At 37.9% G+C, this 17316-nt stretch overlaps 1 protein-coding gene across 5 annotated transcripts in view; it reads right to left on the reverse strand.

Annotated features, from left to right (window-relative positions):
- Positions 1-17316, reverse strand: part of LOC106084761 (protein bunched, class 2/F/G isoform) — a 608039-nt gene that overhangs the window by 339713 nt on the left and 251010 nt on the right. The gene's annotated exons all lie outside the window — the stretch shown is intronic.

A 17316-nucleotide genomic window follows, 5' to 3' on the forward strand; every position in this document is an offset into this window, starting at 1 on the left:
ACTGAGGGTAACTTGTATCTCCTGCTAAAAAGAACAACTTCCGTCCTAGATGGATTTACGCCCTTGAAGTAATCCTTGAGAGCGAAAGCACATTCTATACAGCCTACTAGCAGGGACGTAGCCACGATTTTATTTTGAGGAGCCCCATATTAGCACTACAAAACAATAAAAAATCCCGTATCCGTGAACAGGTGCAACATGACATTTCCAATGGGAAGTTTGATATATTCTATCGGAAAAGATAAAATTTTTGCAACATTGAACAAAAAAAAGCTACTTGACACTGAATATATCATATAAGAACATTGCGCCAATAAAAGGCGCAATTTTCATCCGATTGGGCTAGCATTTTGTACCATGATTTATTTCATGACTTGGGTTTATTCGGTCTGTGTATTGATATTGCTACAATCGGACTCCTGATTTTTGCTTCTAATTTTTGTTAGAAATATGGGAAATAGCCGATAGTATCGATATTTATTATTAGAAATATCGAAAGTCGTTATTATCGATAGTTTGCCAGCTCTACTCTGAAGGGCCTGACGATTTAAAGGAGTTTAAAACTTTTATGGCACAAGGAATTTTCGACTCAGACATAATTTCCCCAACTATCACTGAAAATGTATTTCAGTACCAACCTCTTCGGGTTGTCACCTCACTAGATATTGTTCATACATTCTCTGACTTCTTAATGTATCCCATAGTAATAGGTTTCGAGGAAAGGATCTTCCTTTGTCTAGAGTCTTCAGTTATATCCTCCATGTTGCAAAAGGACTTCTTCTGAGCCATTTTCCTTCCAGCAGAAGTCACAGTTTAGAGCGATTTATGGGCTGGTGGCATAATTGGAACGTACTTCTTTAAAGATGATGCGAATCGTAACGTAACATGCCACACAGCACGCGTAACAATGGACTTATTGAGAGGCGAGTTCGGTGAGCATTTTTTTTCTTGCGATTTTATGCCTATAGACTATTTTTTGTGCGGCTATGTTAAAGTTCATGTCTGAACAGACAAGCCTACTTCAATTGACGCATTGGAAGACAACATTGAAGCATTTATTCGTGAGATACCGGACGAAATGTTGGAAAGAACATGCCAGAATTTAATTAAGCAATTCGACCATTTAAGGCGCAGTCACGGTCAATATTTCCCTGAAATAATCTTTAACCATTAAATTATATGGACCGTTCTATCAATTCAAATAATGATTTTATGCCTTTTTTTTTGAATTTAATGTGTTGTTACCTCCACCATAGCAAGGGGGTACACACATTCCGTCATTCCGTTTGTAAATGCATATTTTGCCCATGAACAATCCAGTAAGGAACAGGGGTAAACATCTCACATATCAATGAGTGCAGTCCGATTCAAGTTTAAGCTCAATAATAAGGGGTCTCCTTTTTTATAGCCGAGTCCGAACGGCGTGCCGCAGCGCGACACCTCTTTGGAGAAACGTTTTACATGGCTAGTACCTCACAAATGTTGCCAGAATTAGGAGGGGAAAACCACAGCTAAACATTTTTTCTGATGGTCTCGCCAGGATTTGAAGCCAGGCGTTCGGCGTCATAGGTGGACAAGCTTACCTCTAAATATGCGTCTAAGACCCTTAGAGTATATAGACATGTTTGATCGTCATGACATTTTAAGTCGATCTAAACATGTCCGCCCCTATGTCGAAAGCACGCTAACTTTCGAAGGAATAAAGCTAGGCACTTGAAATTTTGCACAAATACTTCTTATAAGTGTACGTAGGTTGGGATCGAAATGGGCCATCGCATCACTTTCAACAACTGTGTCGCCACATAAACCGATCTCCCGATTAGACTTCTTGAGCTTCTATTGGGTTGCCCAAAAAGTAATTGCGGATTTTTTAAAAGAAAGTAAATGCATTTTTAATAAAACTTAGAATGAACTTTAATGAAATATACTTTTTTTACACTTTTTTCTAAAGCAAACTAATAATGGCAGCTGATAACTGACAGAAGAAAGAATGCAATTACAGAGTCACAAGCCGTTGAAAAAAAGTCAACGCCGACTATATGAAAAATTCGCAATTACTTTTTGGGAAAAGACTTCTAACAACTGTGCCAAGTATGGTCGAAATCAGTTCATAACTTGATATAGCTGCCATATAAACCGATCTTGGGCCTTGACTTCTTTCTTGAGCCTCTAGAGGCCGCAATTATTATCTGATTTGGCTGAAATTTTGTAAATGGAATTTTGATATCACTTCCAACAACTGTGCCAGGTATGGTTCATACCGGTACATAACCTGATATAGCTGCCATATAAACCGATCGACCGATGGTTTAAGAATGGTTCTTACCGTTTCATAACCTGATATAGCTGCCATATGAACCAATCTCCCTCTCGGCTAATCCGAACTTAGCACACTTTACTTGTTTTTTTTTTACTTTCCTATGCTCTTAAAAAATCACCCTTTTTTGTGCAAAGACCCATTTGTTTGCTATCTAAGCAACTATGGTGTCAGTTCAACCCAATATTTAACAGTTTTTGTAGTAAAAACAGCAAATTGTTTTAGTTAAAATAGCAGACCAAAATGTTTGCCAACAGAACAGCCCTACCATTGCTAAACAGTAGTCATGCCGACTTTGCCATTTTCGGCACAGAACAACTATTTTGCCATTTTGAATAACAATTTTTGTTAAATGCAATTACTTATAGCCCCCATAAAAAAGGTTACCCCAATACGACGTCTTGAGAAGTCGATGTTCCCCAAAATAATTCAATTTCAAACTGACTTCATTAAGGTAAATTTTTAACAGAATCTATGGTGGTGTTACAGACGGCACAGCTGAACATATCACGTTTTTAGTTTTACTACTTACTATTGATATTTTTCTATTTCTTTATACAGTCGAAATGTTTTGATTTCAATAAAAAAAAATTGAAAATAACTTAAAAACAACAGCAAATAATAACAAAAATTAACTGAGAATGACATACCTTCTTATAAAAATATTTTTACTTTTAAAAGCAATTTCTAAATTATTTTTTCTTTCCATATATATTGCTTTTATATTGCCGAGATGATGAAGAGAAGAAAAAATGTTGTAGATTATTCTTTAGGGGGTGGAGGGGGGTTCGAGAGACAGTTATTAGCTGGCGATTAGCAAACACTTTAATGTGTATGTGGTTTAAAATAAATGCAAAAAAACAATGCTTTTATTTTAAAGCAAAAAAGTTCAAAGCGTTTCGCGGCGTTACGCGACGATTATGACGTAGAATAGTTAAAAAGCGTTACGTTGCTTTAATTTGCGTTACCAGGTCACTTAACGTTTCAGTGACGTTTGGCGCGTGTGATGTGATAATAAACGGCGGGAAATATTAACAACAAGAGTTGACGTTTTGGTTTCGGTTTTCTTCTTTGTGGCGGGGGGGATTTCGTGGGCAAAAGCTAACAAATTAGTTATTTAGTTTCGTTTTACATGTGTTTTGCTCTTGTATTGTATTTTATTTGGGGTTTCTTTTGTTGTATTAATATAAAATATTTGTTTATGCACAAAATACCAGCAGCTTGTCTTGCACTAATGATTTCTAGGTTTGCTGATGACGTCGTTGTGCGACGAGAACTTGGTTGACACTTTCTAGGAGGTGATGGTAGTATTTCAACTGAATTATACAAATTTTGTTTTTTGAGACGTGCCTTGCCTTGCGGAGGAGGGAAATGATTTAAATTGAATTCATACACACACTACACTCACACTATACACTCTCCCAACACTTTTTCTTTTATAGAACTTTTCTCTTAAGTTTTGTGTGTGGGGGGGTTACGCACTCACTACTTTGAAATGTCTGTCTGCAGGGTTAGACAGAAATTGCTGCATATACTCTTGCTAGTGTGTGTGTGTGTAGGTTTACGGTTAATAGTTAGTTAAGTTGACTTTGTTGTGTGGAGGGGTTGTTGGGGTGGCGACGTTTTTTTTTTGTTTTCTGTATAAGGGGGAGTTGTTTTATAGATTTTCTTGCTTTTTTTTGGGTTTTACTAAAATGAGGTTAGTGGTTTTGTTTTTTCTTGGAGGGGGAGAGAAACCAACACAGAAATATAAGGAAAATTTAAGACTTTACTTGCTTTAATCAGTAATATTTTTTTTTGTTTTATATTAAAAAGTTATTGATTATTGTAGAGCTTGCTTTTTTTCTTTCTTGTAGAATTTGGTGTTTGTTGTTTTCATTAATTGGGCACTTATTTTTTGGCTTGAAACTTTACAAAATGATTGCTTGGCGTTTTGGCTAAGGAGAGCAGAAGAATTTAACTTGTATGAGGAGGAGGGAGAGAGCTTTGTCAAAGCAATTTAACTTTTTTTACACTGTGACGTTTCACTTGATTTTTCGAAATTTGTAGCAAAAGGTTGAGAGGGAAGGGGTTGCTATTTATACTTTTCTTTTTTTTTTATTATTCACTTTTCTCGATTTTTGTTAAATATTGCTTAGCGATTATTTTGCTTGCGTTGCTTTGTTGGTTTTTTATATCATCAAATAAGCTTCTTCGTTTTAATGAATACTTTTTTTTTTTTTGCTTTTTTTTACATTTCTCTTAACAAAAATACACAAATTTTATCAAAAAGATTTAATTTTTTATGTTTCTGCATCAATAGCAGCAGCTTAATATTGGTACGTTGTTGTGTGTTTTTCTGGTTTCGGGGCAATGCGCGACTGATTGCGGCATTGCATTCAAACAGATTTTTCTTACGATTTTTTTCTGTTTTCGCTTGATGTTTTGTGAGTAAATTTTTTTTTTAATTTTTTTATCTCGTTTTGTTGCAATAATTCTTCGTTTTTTTTTTGTTGCTTTTGTTGTTGTTAATTTTTATTGTTGCTCTTAAGGTAGAAACTTATTTTGCATGTGTTTTGTTTGGTGTGGTATTATTTTATGTTTTTAGACTTATTGTGTGTGTATATAAATTTTCTTTGGTGGTTATAGTAAGAAGTCCAAGTGTATATTAACCGACGTCCATCTCAGAGCAAGCTGAGGGTTGCTTTTCACAGTTTTGTATACCGATGGTGTTCTTTTTTCTTTGTATGCCTTTTTTTCGTTCTATCGTCTCTGTTTTTATTATTTTGTAAAGGTTGAGTGGCAAAATTGCTGCTTCTGCTCTTCTCGGTTTTCGTTCGAATATCTAGCTGGCTGTCAGTCAGGCTGCTCTGGGCTTTTGTTATTCAGCTTTTGATGATTCTATGCAGCAAGAATATACAACCATCCAACCATTTGTTGGTGAGCGAGCGAGTAGTTGTTTAAGTTTCAGCGTTCAGTTTTTTTTCTATACTATTCTTTTTGTCTTTCTTCGTTTCGGTCTACAATGTAGTGTGGTGTTGGTGTTTGTGGGGGGAAATATAGGAAAATTTGTTGGTTGTTTTCTCGTAATTGTTGTCGTTTCGGTCTGTACAAGTAAGCTGAACAGTAAACACAAAAAACAAAAAACCAACTTCCCAGCTACTAGCTAGCTAAGCTGCCAGATAGTCTACATATACAGAAATCAGCAAAAAATAATAAAACCATCTAAAAGTATACATCTCTGTTTCTATAACTCTCTCATGCTTTTATGCTCTCGTTCTCTCTCTCTCTCAATCAGGGAAAAACATCTCATCATCATAGCCAGGCCTCCCCTCTATAAAATTTATATAAAACCTTTTGTTAGACTCTCGTTTTTGCTATAAAACCATAACAACATTGACAGGAAATTAACATCTCTTGTCATATTTCTATGTATATCTCTCGCGAAGAGAGAGCATCTTCAACAAGCTTGGCAAGGAAATGTCAAAACTTCAGCGCATCATATGGCATCACGGGCCATACACAATTGCTTACACTTAAAAGCCAATAATGTGGCAAGTCATAATAAAAATACAGTAGCACTAGCAGTTTAATTGTTTAAAACAACAAAAACAATTCATAACAATTGAATGGGAGAGAGTGTGTAAGAGAGCCTTGCAAAAATACAAAAAAACTTAATGGTCTAGCCCCCCTTAGCTCCCGTTAGCTAAGAGCACCATCATAGAAAACTCTTTATTGTTTAATGTGTGTGGGTGGTTGGGTTTTTTGACTCTACTCTTCTTTATTTCAATAGACAACATTTTAATTGTCTGTTCTTATCTCATATCACATGTTTGATACTACCACCACCACCATCCTACGTCTACGGTAGAGTGAGGGAGTAAGCAAACATTGAACAAGTTACCAAACGTAAACAATTGTTTTTAAATGGAGAGAGAGAGAGAGAGTATACAAGCAAATTACTTGAATCTCTGCAAAAAGTTTTTGATTCTTCTTTTGTTGGATAGAGAGAGCGCGCGGGAATTTCCCTCTATGCACCATACTACTCACGTAGTGACGTTTGTTATGCAAAAGAGTGCGATAACATTGAAACTGTGTGTTTTTTTTTGTGTTTTTTTTTATGGCAACGAGGGGTTATTTTTGTTTTTGGGTCATAAGTATTACAAAAAATTTGTGAATAAATTGCGAATCAATTAAATAAGTAGCGGTTAAGCCTTGAAAACATAATTTGAAAAAAAACTGACAAAAAGAAAAAAAATATATAACAAAGAGCAACACCTTAGACGTTAAACAAAAATGCAATGAAAACAAAAACTGTTGGATAGACAAAGCAGTTAAAACATATGTGTAAACCCCGTTTACACTGCTTTTTTAATCCGGATTTAATGGTTCGATCATCTGTTTTCCCTTTATAAAATCAGCTGATGAGAGCGTTAAATACGGATTTGGGGTAAAATTTAGCCGTTTATGATCTCAATAACTTCAATGTAGAGATAGGGATATGAAGACAAAAAGAAATGGTTGGTATTAATGCTAGGAGCGCCCTGTAAACCTGAGCAAACAACGAAAGTTGCGAGTCAGCAATTTTGTCTTTCTCAGCCCGCCATAAACGAAAGATCGACAGCAGTTTTGAAATAATTTTCTAATTGAATCTAGTTTGCATTAAACAAGGAACCAGATACTACCAGTGACGATAAAGTACTTGGAGTGTTTGAGAGAAAGATTTTTCTTAAATTGTATGGACCAATCCACATTGATGCTCTCCATCGGCGTCATATGAAGCACGAGCTCTACAGTATCAATCAATATAAAGACTACCTTGCTTGGTCATATCATCAGAAGGAATGAAGAAACTCCAGGTCAACGTAGAAGGGTAAAACGATTGAATACGAGAAGCAAACATTAATGATTAATGAGGTCAAACCAAGGTCACTTCCCACAACAAAATTAATTTTTTTTTACTGTTTTGGTAAATATTCGGCATTACTTGCAATCTTTGTTAATAGCTCTTTCGGCAATACAAGTGATACCACTGACATTGATATTGTACATCTTAATGAATCATTGAGAGGAATTTTTGGTACTTTTTCAAGTGTCAGGAAATCCCTTAAAACGAAATTTTAAAAGAGTATATCGCTTAAAAAATTTGTATGGGAGCTATACCCTAATCTGGACAGATTTTAATAAAATTTTGCACACGTATTGGGACGTCAAATACAACACCTCATGCAAAATTTCGTAGCAAAAGTTGTGGCTGCTGAAAACTTTAAAGAGAGCTATTTCTTAATCAGATTCAATTTTGTTCGGAATCAATAGGCTTCGTCCAAAAACGTGAGTTGTGCAAAATCCTGCGATAATCGTACAACAAATGTGATATTTACCTTGATTAAAAGAATTTACGGACAAACAGACCGACAGATGGACACAGCAAAATCGGATCCGGAAGTGATTTTAGGCCGATCAGTATGTTTATCAATGAGTCTAGCTCTTCTCCTTCTAACCGTTACAAATGAATGCACATAATTATAATACCCTGTACCACAGTGGGTGAAGGCCACCGTAGAGCAGAGGTTAGCATGTCCGCCTATGACGCTGAACGCCTGGTTTCGAATCCTGACGAGAACATCAGAAAAAGTTTTCAGCGGTGGTTTTCCAATCCTAATGCTGGCAACATTTGTGAGGTACTTTGCCATGTAAAAACTTCTCTCCAAAGAGGTGTCGCATGTTCGGCACGCCGTTCGGACTTGGCTATAAAAAGGAGGCCCTTTATCATTGAGCTTAAACTTGAATCGGACTGCACTCATTGGTATGAGAGAAGTTTGCTAGGAATAAAAGATATGTCTTCCATTTTTACTTATTTCGTTTTATTATACCATCCACCATAGGATGGGGGTATACTAATTTCGTCATTTTGTTTGTAACACCTCGAAATCTGGGTCTAAAACTCGATAATATATATATATTCTTGATTGTCATGACATTTTAAGTTGATCTATCCATGTCCGTCCGTCTGTCTGTCAAAAGCATGCCCACTTTTGAAGAAGCTAGGCGCTTGAAATTTTGCATAAATATTTACAATTGGTGTAGGTCAGTTGGGATTGAAAATGGGCCATAACGGTCCATGTTTTGGTATAGCTGCCATATAAACCGATCAAGGATCTTGAATTCCTATCCGATTTGGGTGAAATTTTGCATGACGAGTTTCCCTATGACTTCCAACAACTGTGCTAAGAATGGTCCAAATCGGTCCATAGCTTGATATAGCTGCCATATAAACCGATGTGGGGTCTTGACTTCTTTCGCCACGAGAGGGCGAAATTCTAATCCTATTAGTCTGAAATTTTGCATGAGGTGATTTGTTATGATTTCCAACAACTTTGCTTAGTATGGTTCCATTAGGTCCACAACCTGATATAGCTGTCATATAAACCGATCTGGGATCTTGAGTTCTTAAGCCCTTGGATAACGCAATTCTTATCCGATTAGGCCGAAATTTTGCATGATATGATTTCCATCAACTGTGCAATGAGTGGTCCATATTGGCCTATAACTTGATATAGCTGCCATACAAACCGATCTGGGATTTGGACTTATTGAGCCTACAGAGGGCGCAATTATTATCCGAATTGCCTGAAATTTTGCATGAGGTGATTTGTTATGATTTCCAACAACTGTGGTTAGAATGGTTCCAATAGGTCCACAACCTGATATAACTGTCATATAAACCGATCTGGAATCTTGACTTTTTAAGCCTCTAGATGGTGCGATTCCTATCCGATTTGGATGAAATTTTGCATGAGGTGTTTTGTTATGACTTCCAACAACTGTGCTAAGTATGGTCCAAATCGGTGCATAACCTGATAAAGCTGTCATATAAATCGATTTGGGATCTTGACTTCTTGAGCCACTAGAGGGAGCAATTCTTAACCGATTTGGCTGAAATTTTGCATGAGGTGTTTAGTTATGACTTCCACCAAGTGTGCCAAATATGGTTCAAATCTGTCAATAACCTGATCTAGCTGCCATATTAACCGATCTCTGCCTATAGAGGGCACAATTATTATCCAATTTGGTTGAAATTTGTACAACGGCTTCCTCCATGACCTCCAATGTACGTGTCAAATATGGTCTGAATCGGTCCATAGCCTAATACAGCTACATTATAAACCGATCTTCCTTTTTTACTTCCTCAGCCCCTAAAGGGCGCAATTCTTATTCCATTTAGCTGAAAATTTTCACAATGACTTCTGCTATGGTCTCCAACATTCAATTCACTTATGGTCCGTATTGGACCATAACTTGATAGAGCCTCCAATAGCATAGTAACTCTTTTTTTAATCCTCTGCTTGCCTAAAAAGGGATACCGGAAAAAGACCACGACAAATGCTATCCATGGCGGAGGGTATATAAGATTCGGCCCCATCGAACTTGGCACGCTTTTATGTTTTTTATATAATTTAAATATCATGTCATGTACCAAATCAATTTGAAATTAATTAACAATTTATGTTTATTGATGTTTATTTTCGTTTATTTCATTTGCATATCGAATGCAAAAACATCCCTGTTTTTAAAGTGAATAATACATTTCAATGGGTTTCATTCAAACAACCAGCACTCTCATCTCAGTGGCAATGCATAAAGCCTCCTTAAGAAGAATCCCAATTACCCACTCACTGTCGCTCTCCCTCTCTCTAGGTTTGCGCGAAAAGGGTTTCTCATTTCAAAGTTATCCGACGCCAAATGGGGACATGCGCCGTTTGAAAGCAGGAACAGCAAGCAGCAAATGTCTTCTTCTGCAAAGTATTGAATGTATGTGGATAAGCACTAAAAAACCAACACACACATACACACACACACTTGCATACAATAAAGGAACGCGCAAATATTTTGAAAAATTTAAATTGAGGCAAGTAGGAAAAATTCCCAAGAAAGCACCAACAACAGCTATTGCAGATTTATTAAACCATCAAATTTGTGCTTTATATTTCTCGGCTATGACGGATATTTGGATACTGCAAACCTTCTCAAGTCATAGGCAAATAAATACATGTATGTAATATACACAAGTTATACTTCTTACTTGACACATAGGTACATATTAACATGTGTATGCTTTGCAAATGATAATCACACGAATGATGAGCCTTCAAACATAGGACATCACTCCCCACACATACAATCACTTCTTATTCACCCACCCATCCATCTGTAGGGCGAATCACGCCTCATAACAGGAAATGAGCTATTTCAGAGGAAATAGAAAGACAAAGACACATATACAAACAGACAAACAAGGAAGCAAAACATCAACAAAATTGGGACAAACTGAAGGATATGATGAGGAATAGGGTGGAACGAACGCCACAATTAAATGCGTCGTAAAACCCCATCAAACTGGAAACACCAGCTATTAACCCAGAAACATAGGTGATGGAAACGGCCTTTGGAAGGAGAACGAAAGGCCTCCAGGCCCAGTATCCAGAAAGAAAAAAAATAGAATTTTCTCTAAAGAAAAAAATTTCTGAGAAATTTCTCTTAAAAAAAATTTCCATAAAATTTTTTCTACAGAAAAAAATTTCCAATATATTTCGAATAAATATTTCTAAGATAAAATTTCTAAGATCTTTTAAGGATCAAATTTCTACGAAATTTTCTCCATTGACAAAATTTCTAAAAAATTAGTTCCATACACCATATTTCTAAGAAATTTTCTCTAAAGACCAAATTTCTAAGAAATTTTTTCCAAAGACAAAATGTCTTAGAATTATTTTTGTAAAGACAAGATGTCTAAAAATTTTCTCAAAAGACAAAATTTCTATGAAATTTTCTCTAGGTTAGGTAAGGTTAAAAAGAGCGTGCAGATATTAATCCGCCCCATGCCACTATGGACATACACCCAAGCCAGTAATCGGCTTGTTGTGCGCTCTAAAAACTATAAATTAACCTCTAAAAAGAAATTTCTCCAACGTCTCATCATCTTCCCCGCATGCCCTACACATGCTATCACTTGCCGCACCGATTTTACATAGGTGAGCTCGTAGTCCTATGTGTCCCGTTATGATACCAATAGCTATACTGACTTCCTTCTTGCTTCCTTTCAGTAATAGCCTCGTCTTCCCACGATCTGGATCCCCCCATAGGATTTTCGCCGTCCTACCGACCGTTTCACTGTTCCGCAATGTTGCATGCGCATTCGTCGCCCACTCCCTTAACTCTGACTGCGTCAACTCGAAAAGCTTCGGATTAAACAAGTTTATTGACGGCAGTCCTCTGGCCTTCACCGCCAAATCGTCTGCCCTTTCATTTCCCCTTACTTCGTTATGGCCCGGCACCCAAACGATGCGGATTTTGCCATCCTCAGAGAAGGCGCTAATCTCCTTCTTACACTGCAAGACTGTTGGTGACCTTACCGTCCTGGTTGTTATGGCCCTTATGGCAATTTTACTGTCGGCAAAGATGTTTACAATCGACGTCCTCGCGTTAGCACCACACCACTTCACGCATTCCGTGATCGCCCGGATCTCCGCCTGCAGGACCGTATTATGGACAGGCAGTCTAAAACAGATCTCAGTCCCTGGGTTCTCAATGTAGACCCCCAGGCCCTCTCTGTCCTCCAGTTTTGATCCATCTGTGTAACATGATCATCCAGATCGCAATATTAGGGTTCCGTCAATCCAAGACTGTGCGGATGGCAGCAGTGCCTCGCACTCGACTTCAAGGTTCATCTCAGGTATCCGATCAGAAACCACTTCCCTTCCTTCCAGGTTTCCTATCGTTGCCTCGATTATAGGAAACCTGGAAGGAATGGAAGAGGTTTTCTCTAAAGACAAAATTTCCAAGAAATTTTCTCTAAAGACAAAATTTCCAAGAAATTTTCTCTAAAAACAAAATTTCTAAGAAAATTTCTCTAAAGACAAAATTTCTAAGAAAATTTCTCTAAAGACAAAATTTCTAAGAAAATTTCTCTAAAGACAAAATTTCTAAGAAATTTTCTCTAAAAACAAAATTTCCAAGAAATTTTCTCTAAAGACAAAATTTCCAAAAAATTTTCTCTAAAGACAAAATTTCCAAGAAATTTTCTCCAAAGACAAAATTTCCAAAAAATTTTCTCTAAAGACGAAATTTCGAAGAAATTTTCTCTAAAGACGAAATTTCCAAGAAATGCTCTTTGAAGACGAGATTTCTAAGAAATTTTCTCTAGATACAAAATTTCTCTAAAGGCGAAATTTCTCTAAATACAAATATTTCTTTATCCAAAGACAGAATTTCTAAGAAATTCTCTCTAAAAAGAAAATTTCAAAAAAAATTTCTCTTAAGACTAAACTTTAAGAAATTTTCTCTTAAGACTAAATCGATGCTAAAGACAAAATTTCCAAGAAACGATTTCCTGATGAAAATATTTCCATGAAATCTGCCTTTTTCAAAATTAATTCCCATTTTCTTTCGTCCAACCCCGTTAACCACATAAAATATGTCCCCATGGAAATTTCAAAATAGATTTTTTTTTGTCCGCCCTCACCTCCTTTTTCCCCATGCCAAAATGGTGGTTGTGTTTCCTTCCTCATTTTTATCCATTCGCCAGAGAAAATAGAATTCTTTCATTATTTATGTTAATGTTTAGTTTTCACCTTAACAAGGATTTGTGGAAGCACAGTTAGGTTGTTGAATGCGTGCATTATATGTGCCCCCAAATGGTGATGGTTCTTGACTGTCCCTATGTATTACGACATTATTGTGTTTTTATTCGCAGCAACGGCAACAACAAAGGAAAAAAAGTTCAAATCAATGTCATTTTAGGTTGTTGAACATGAAAAAGGACACCTGTTTCTGTGTTTCCATTTTGCTCGTGGAAAAGTAACAAAATTTCAATAGACCGATAAACAATTAAGGACGAACTTGAGGAACAAGCAGACATTGGATGATAGACTACTACTACCATTACTGCTGTCATATATACATACATAACGACAAATACAGGTATACACGTACACACATACTAGCTTATGTCATTTCCAAGAAACACAAACTTTTCCGTCTAAGTGTCCAAGACATGAACACAAGTCTCGCAACAACAAAAAAAAAGTGAAAAGTTATTTGAATGAAAACAGAAAATGAGAAGTATGTTGAAGCATGTGTGTCAAGTGCTGTGTATGAATGGGTATTTCCAGAATTTTCCTTTTGGTCATGCAATTGGCAGCAGCGCCATTTTCAATTGAACAACCCCACACAAGTTGTTACTCGATTATTTATACGGTCAATTTGAAAAATTGGAACTTTGGCCCAAGTCTCTTTAAGGCAATAAAAGTTAGCAAGTGAATCCATAAAATGTAACTCTTTGTAACGTGAAAATGAAAAGTTTTTGAAAATTTAAAAACGTTTTCTTTTGCAAAGGTATAAAAACTTACTTTTGGCAATGGTTTTCTCATACATCTTTTTTTTGAGAGAAAAAGCTTAATCCATATTATCATAGCCATGGGAGAGAGTTAAATACGCCCTCAATGATTTTTTGGTAGAGTTGTATGAATAGGAGTTGTGTATACGAAATTATGCTGACGATGTAGCAGAAACAAATGTGACTTCTATATGGATGTTCTAGATCGGTCTCTTAGATATATGGAGCGGACGTTTTGTTATTTCGCACCGGAAGACTTTTCTGAACTCGTTGTTATTTGCGGAAAAAAGGAGCAGAACTAAAGCCCGCAAGTAAGCTTAGAATGGACTCCAAAGACCCAACAACTGTGGTGTTGGTATCAGGCCGTAGCATGTTGTCTGCTACTGAGACCTCGACTAGGGGGAGCGGCTGCTCCAGGCTCCACTAGCCGACAAATGACTGGTCAGCAGGGTCTTTTGACGAAGACGCCTCGTTCGGGTCTTAAGAATCAGGACGAAGTTATTCTATCTTCCTATGCCTAGACCATCAACCTCCTCTGGCAAACCAATACACTCTTAAAGAGGTTGGAACAATAAAAGATGCATGGGTCTCAAGTTTATTGAGAAGGTTGGTGCGAATTATCCTAAAACCCGCACCGATAAGAAGAGGGGCTCCCTTTATTGAGCTCAGCCAAAAGGCTGCGGTCACTTGGAAGGCAACCCAAGGATAGCTACGATAGGCGGCTGATGATCTGCATCTTTTTCCAGTTGAGTAGTTGTATCATGCCGTAGCATGCTGTCTGCAACTGAGACCTCCAATGGTGGAGCGACTGCTCCAGACTGCACTAGCCGACTGACGACTGGTCGGCAGGGGCTTTTGACGAAGACATCTGGTTCGAGTCTTAAAGACAAGGCCGAACCTATTCTATCTTTGCATGCCTAGACCATCGGCCTACTCTGGCAAACCAATACGCTCTTAAAGAGGTTGGAACAATAAAACACGCATGGCTCTCAAGTTTATTGAGAGGCTTGGTGACAATGATCCTAAGACTCTAATCAAAAATTAGAGAAACTGCCTTAATTGGGCTTGGAAATTCACTGCACAGGCTACCTGAAAGGTTAGATGTGTAGATTCGGAAACGGCATCGCAGTCAGCAAAAAGGATGCGGTCACCTGAAGGGTCATCCCATGCCCAAAAGAACTCAGGAGAACAATAGTAATATGGGTCCAAGAACCTTTTCTAATATCGCTAGGGATAATTCGGTGATGGTAGTTGTAGACAAGGGAGAAGAACAGGTTTGCATACCTAGCAACAATTGGAGTAAGATAGTCAATGAACTGTCATCTGTATATTCCGATATCCTTGCGGAATTGCCTGGCCCTGTTGAAGCCGCTTATGCAGGAAAAAAGAGCGTCATTGTAGGTAGTGATGCTAATGCACTTCACCAGACGAAAGGGGTGAGCAGCTTATCGAATATATTATAAGTTGCAATCTGGCGATTTGTCATAAAGGGGATAAACCGGCCTTTATTACCAGGAACAGGAAGGAGGTACTAGATATTACCTTTGTATCAGAAAATGTGTGGGATGTGTTGGATTACAACAGAAGAAAGGCGGATTGGAATAAATTTCGGCACAAACTCTGCACTTTCATCCCTTCTAGACCAGAAAAGGAAGTGGAAACTGGGGAGAATATAGACATAATAGTCAAGCGGATCACGAAGGCCCTGTTCTGTCGATAAGACTGAGCTAAGAAAATACAAGGGCGAGCTGAAAAAGGCTCAGAACAAATTCTGGGTGGAACTCGGCAGCTAAGTGGAGGATACATCTGAGGCCTCTAGGCTAAGGAAAATCCTATCCTCAAAACCAATTGCGGTGGGATATATTCAGACAATGGACAACGTAGCGCCAGAAGAACTTGTCATTGGTATGAATTCGTCAGAGTTAATTGGGGAAAATTTGTCTAGAGTCGAAAATCCTTTGGACGACAAAAAGTTTCGACTCCTTTAAGCTGTCAGGCCCTTATGATGTATCACCGGTCGAATTACAAGCTGTGTCTAATAGACTTTCTTCTTGGCTTAGGGGGATATACTTCGCTTGCATCAGCAAGCCGTATCACTCCAAAAGCAGGACCATACGAATGCGAAATTAATCTGTCATCCTCTTTGCTGAAGACTCTTGATAGGTTGGTAGAAACATATCTTAGGGCAAAGATTCTTGGTGATCGCCTGTCTAGGCAACAGCATGCATTTAGTAAGGGCAAGTTCACTGAAACAGCCCTACTCAACCTCGTCACCTACATAGAGGTTTCTCACGCTGTCAAGAAATACACAATGGTAGCATTTCTTGATTTCATGAAGGAGCCGGAGTTTGTAGGCATCATCATTACCGTAGGAAAGTTTATTAATAACTTACTCACTAAAAGATGCATCACGGCAGCCTCGGGATATGCAGATCTAAAAAGATGGGTCTCCAGAGGAACACCTCAGAGTGGTGTACTGTCTCCTCTACTTTGGAATATAGCCATTAACTATTGTTTCGGAAAGAAAAAGGTGTAAAAGTGGTCGCGTATGCTGATGACGCGACTATTGTGGTTAAGGGAAAGATTCCCAGCACACTTAGAGATACACTTTAGGAAGCTATACGTGCACGAGCGAAGTGGGCTCCAGAAAGTGGTATAGGAAGTAGAAGCAGAAGTAGTTATTTTCAGCAGGAGATACAAGTAACCTTCGGTGGCACTTGTCTCTTTAGTGGGAGAGAATGTTCCATTTACCGAAAGCGCAAAATACCTAGGAGTTTTGCTAGACAGGAAATTGAACTTCAAATCAAAGATTTGGAAAGGGCAAGAAAGGCAACTCTTGCCTTATACACCTGCAAGAGAGCCATTGGCAAAAGTTTAAACCGCCTGTCATGCACTGGGTATATGCTGCTTTTGTTATACCTATTATGCTATATGGTGTTGTGGTCTGGTGGACGGCGCTTCAAAAGTCCACCTACCACCTAGACGACCAGATGGGCTTTGGGGTGCACTCTAAAGAACTAGGACTGAAGACAAATCAAAAAAGATTACCTGACCACTGGACTGTATATCAAACGGAGATCTTTGAATTAATCGAATGGCTAAGATGCTATGTCATAACGACTATTGGCATAAATATCTTTGAAGACAGCCGTAAGATATCTGGGGAATATATTTCTGAATTCAGAAACCGCCCTCGAGTGGCTCAGATGTCTTAACGAGATGGCTGAACAGTTCAAAATTCACCTGTTCTAGGTGTATGTTTAAGTTCAATGATAAGGGACCATATTTAGTGCCGAGTCCAACGGCCTACCACAGAGCGACACCGCTTTAGTAGAGAAGTTTATACGGCTGATTACCTAAAGTAAATACCTCACAAGTGTTGCCAGCACTAGGAGGGAATAACAACTGCAGAACTCTTTTCTGGTTTTGTCGCCGGGATTTGAATCAAGACGTTAAGCTTCAAATGTCCGCTAACCTCTGGGTTACGTTGGCCCCGACATCCAACATGCACTTCTAGCTTATCCAAAGTGGCGTTATGTACATGCAATAGGGTCGTTTGTTATAGAGACTACTCTGTCCAATTATGGTATTTCCTTTCATGTTCGTTTTTCAATTTGTGTTCATG

This window comes from Stomoxys calcitrans, chromosome 3 (assembly GCF_963082655.1).
Source record: "Stomoxys calcitrans chromosome 3, idStoCalc2.1, whole genome shotgun sequence".
NCBI classification, from domain to species: Eukaryota; Metazoa; Arthropoda; class Insecta; order Diptera; family Muscidae; genus Stomoxys; species Stomoxys calcitrans.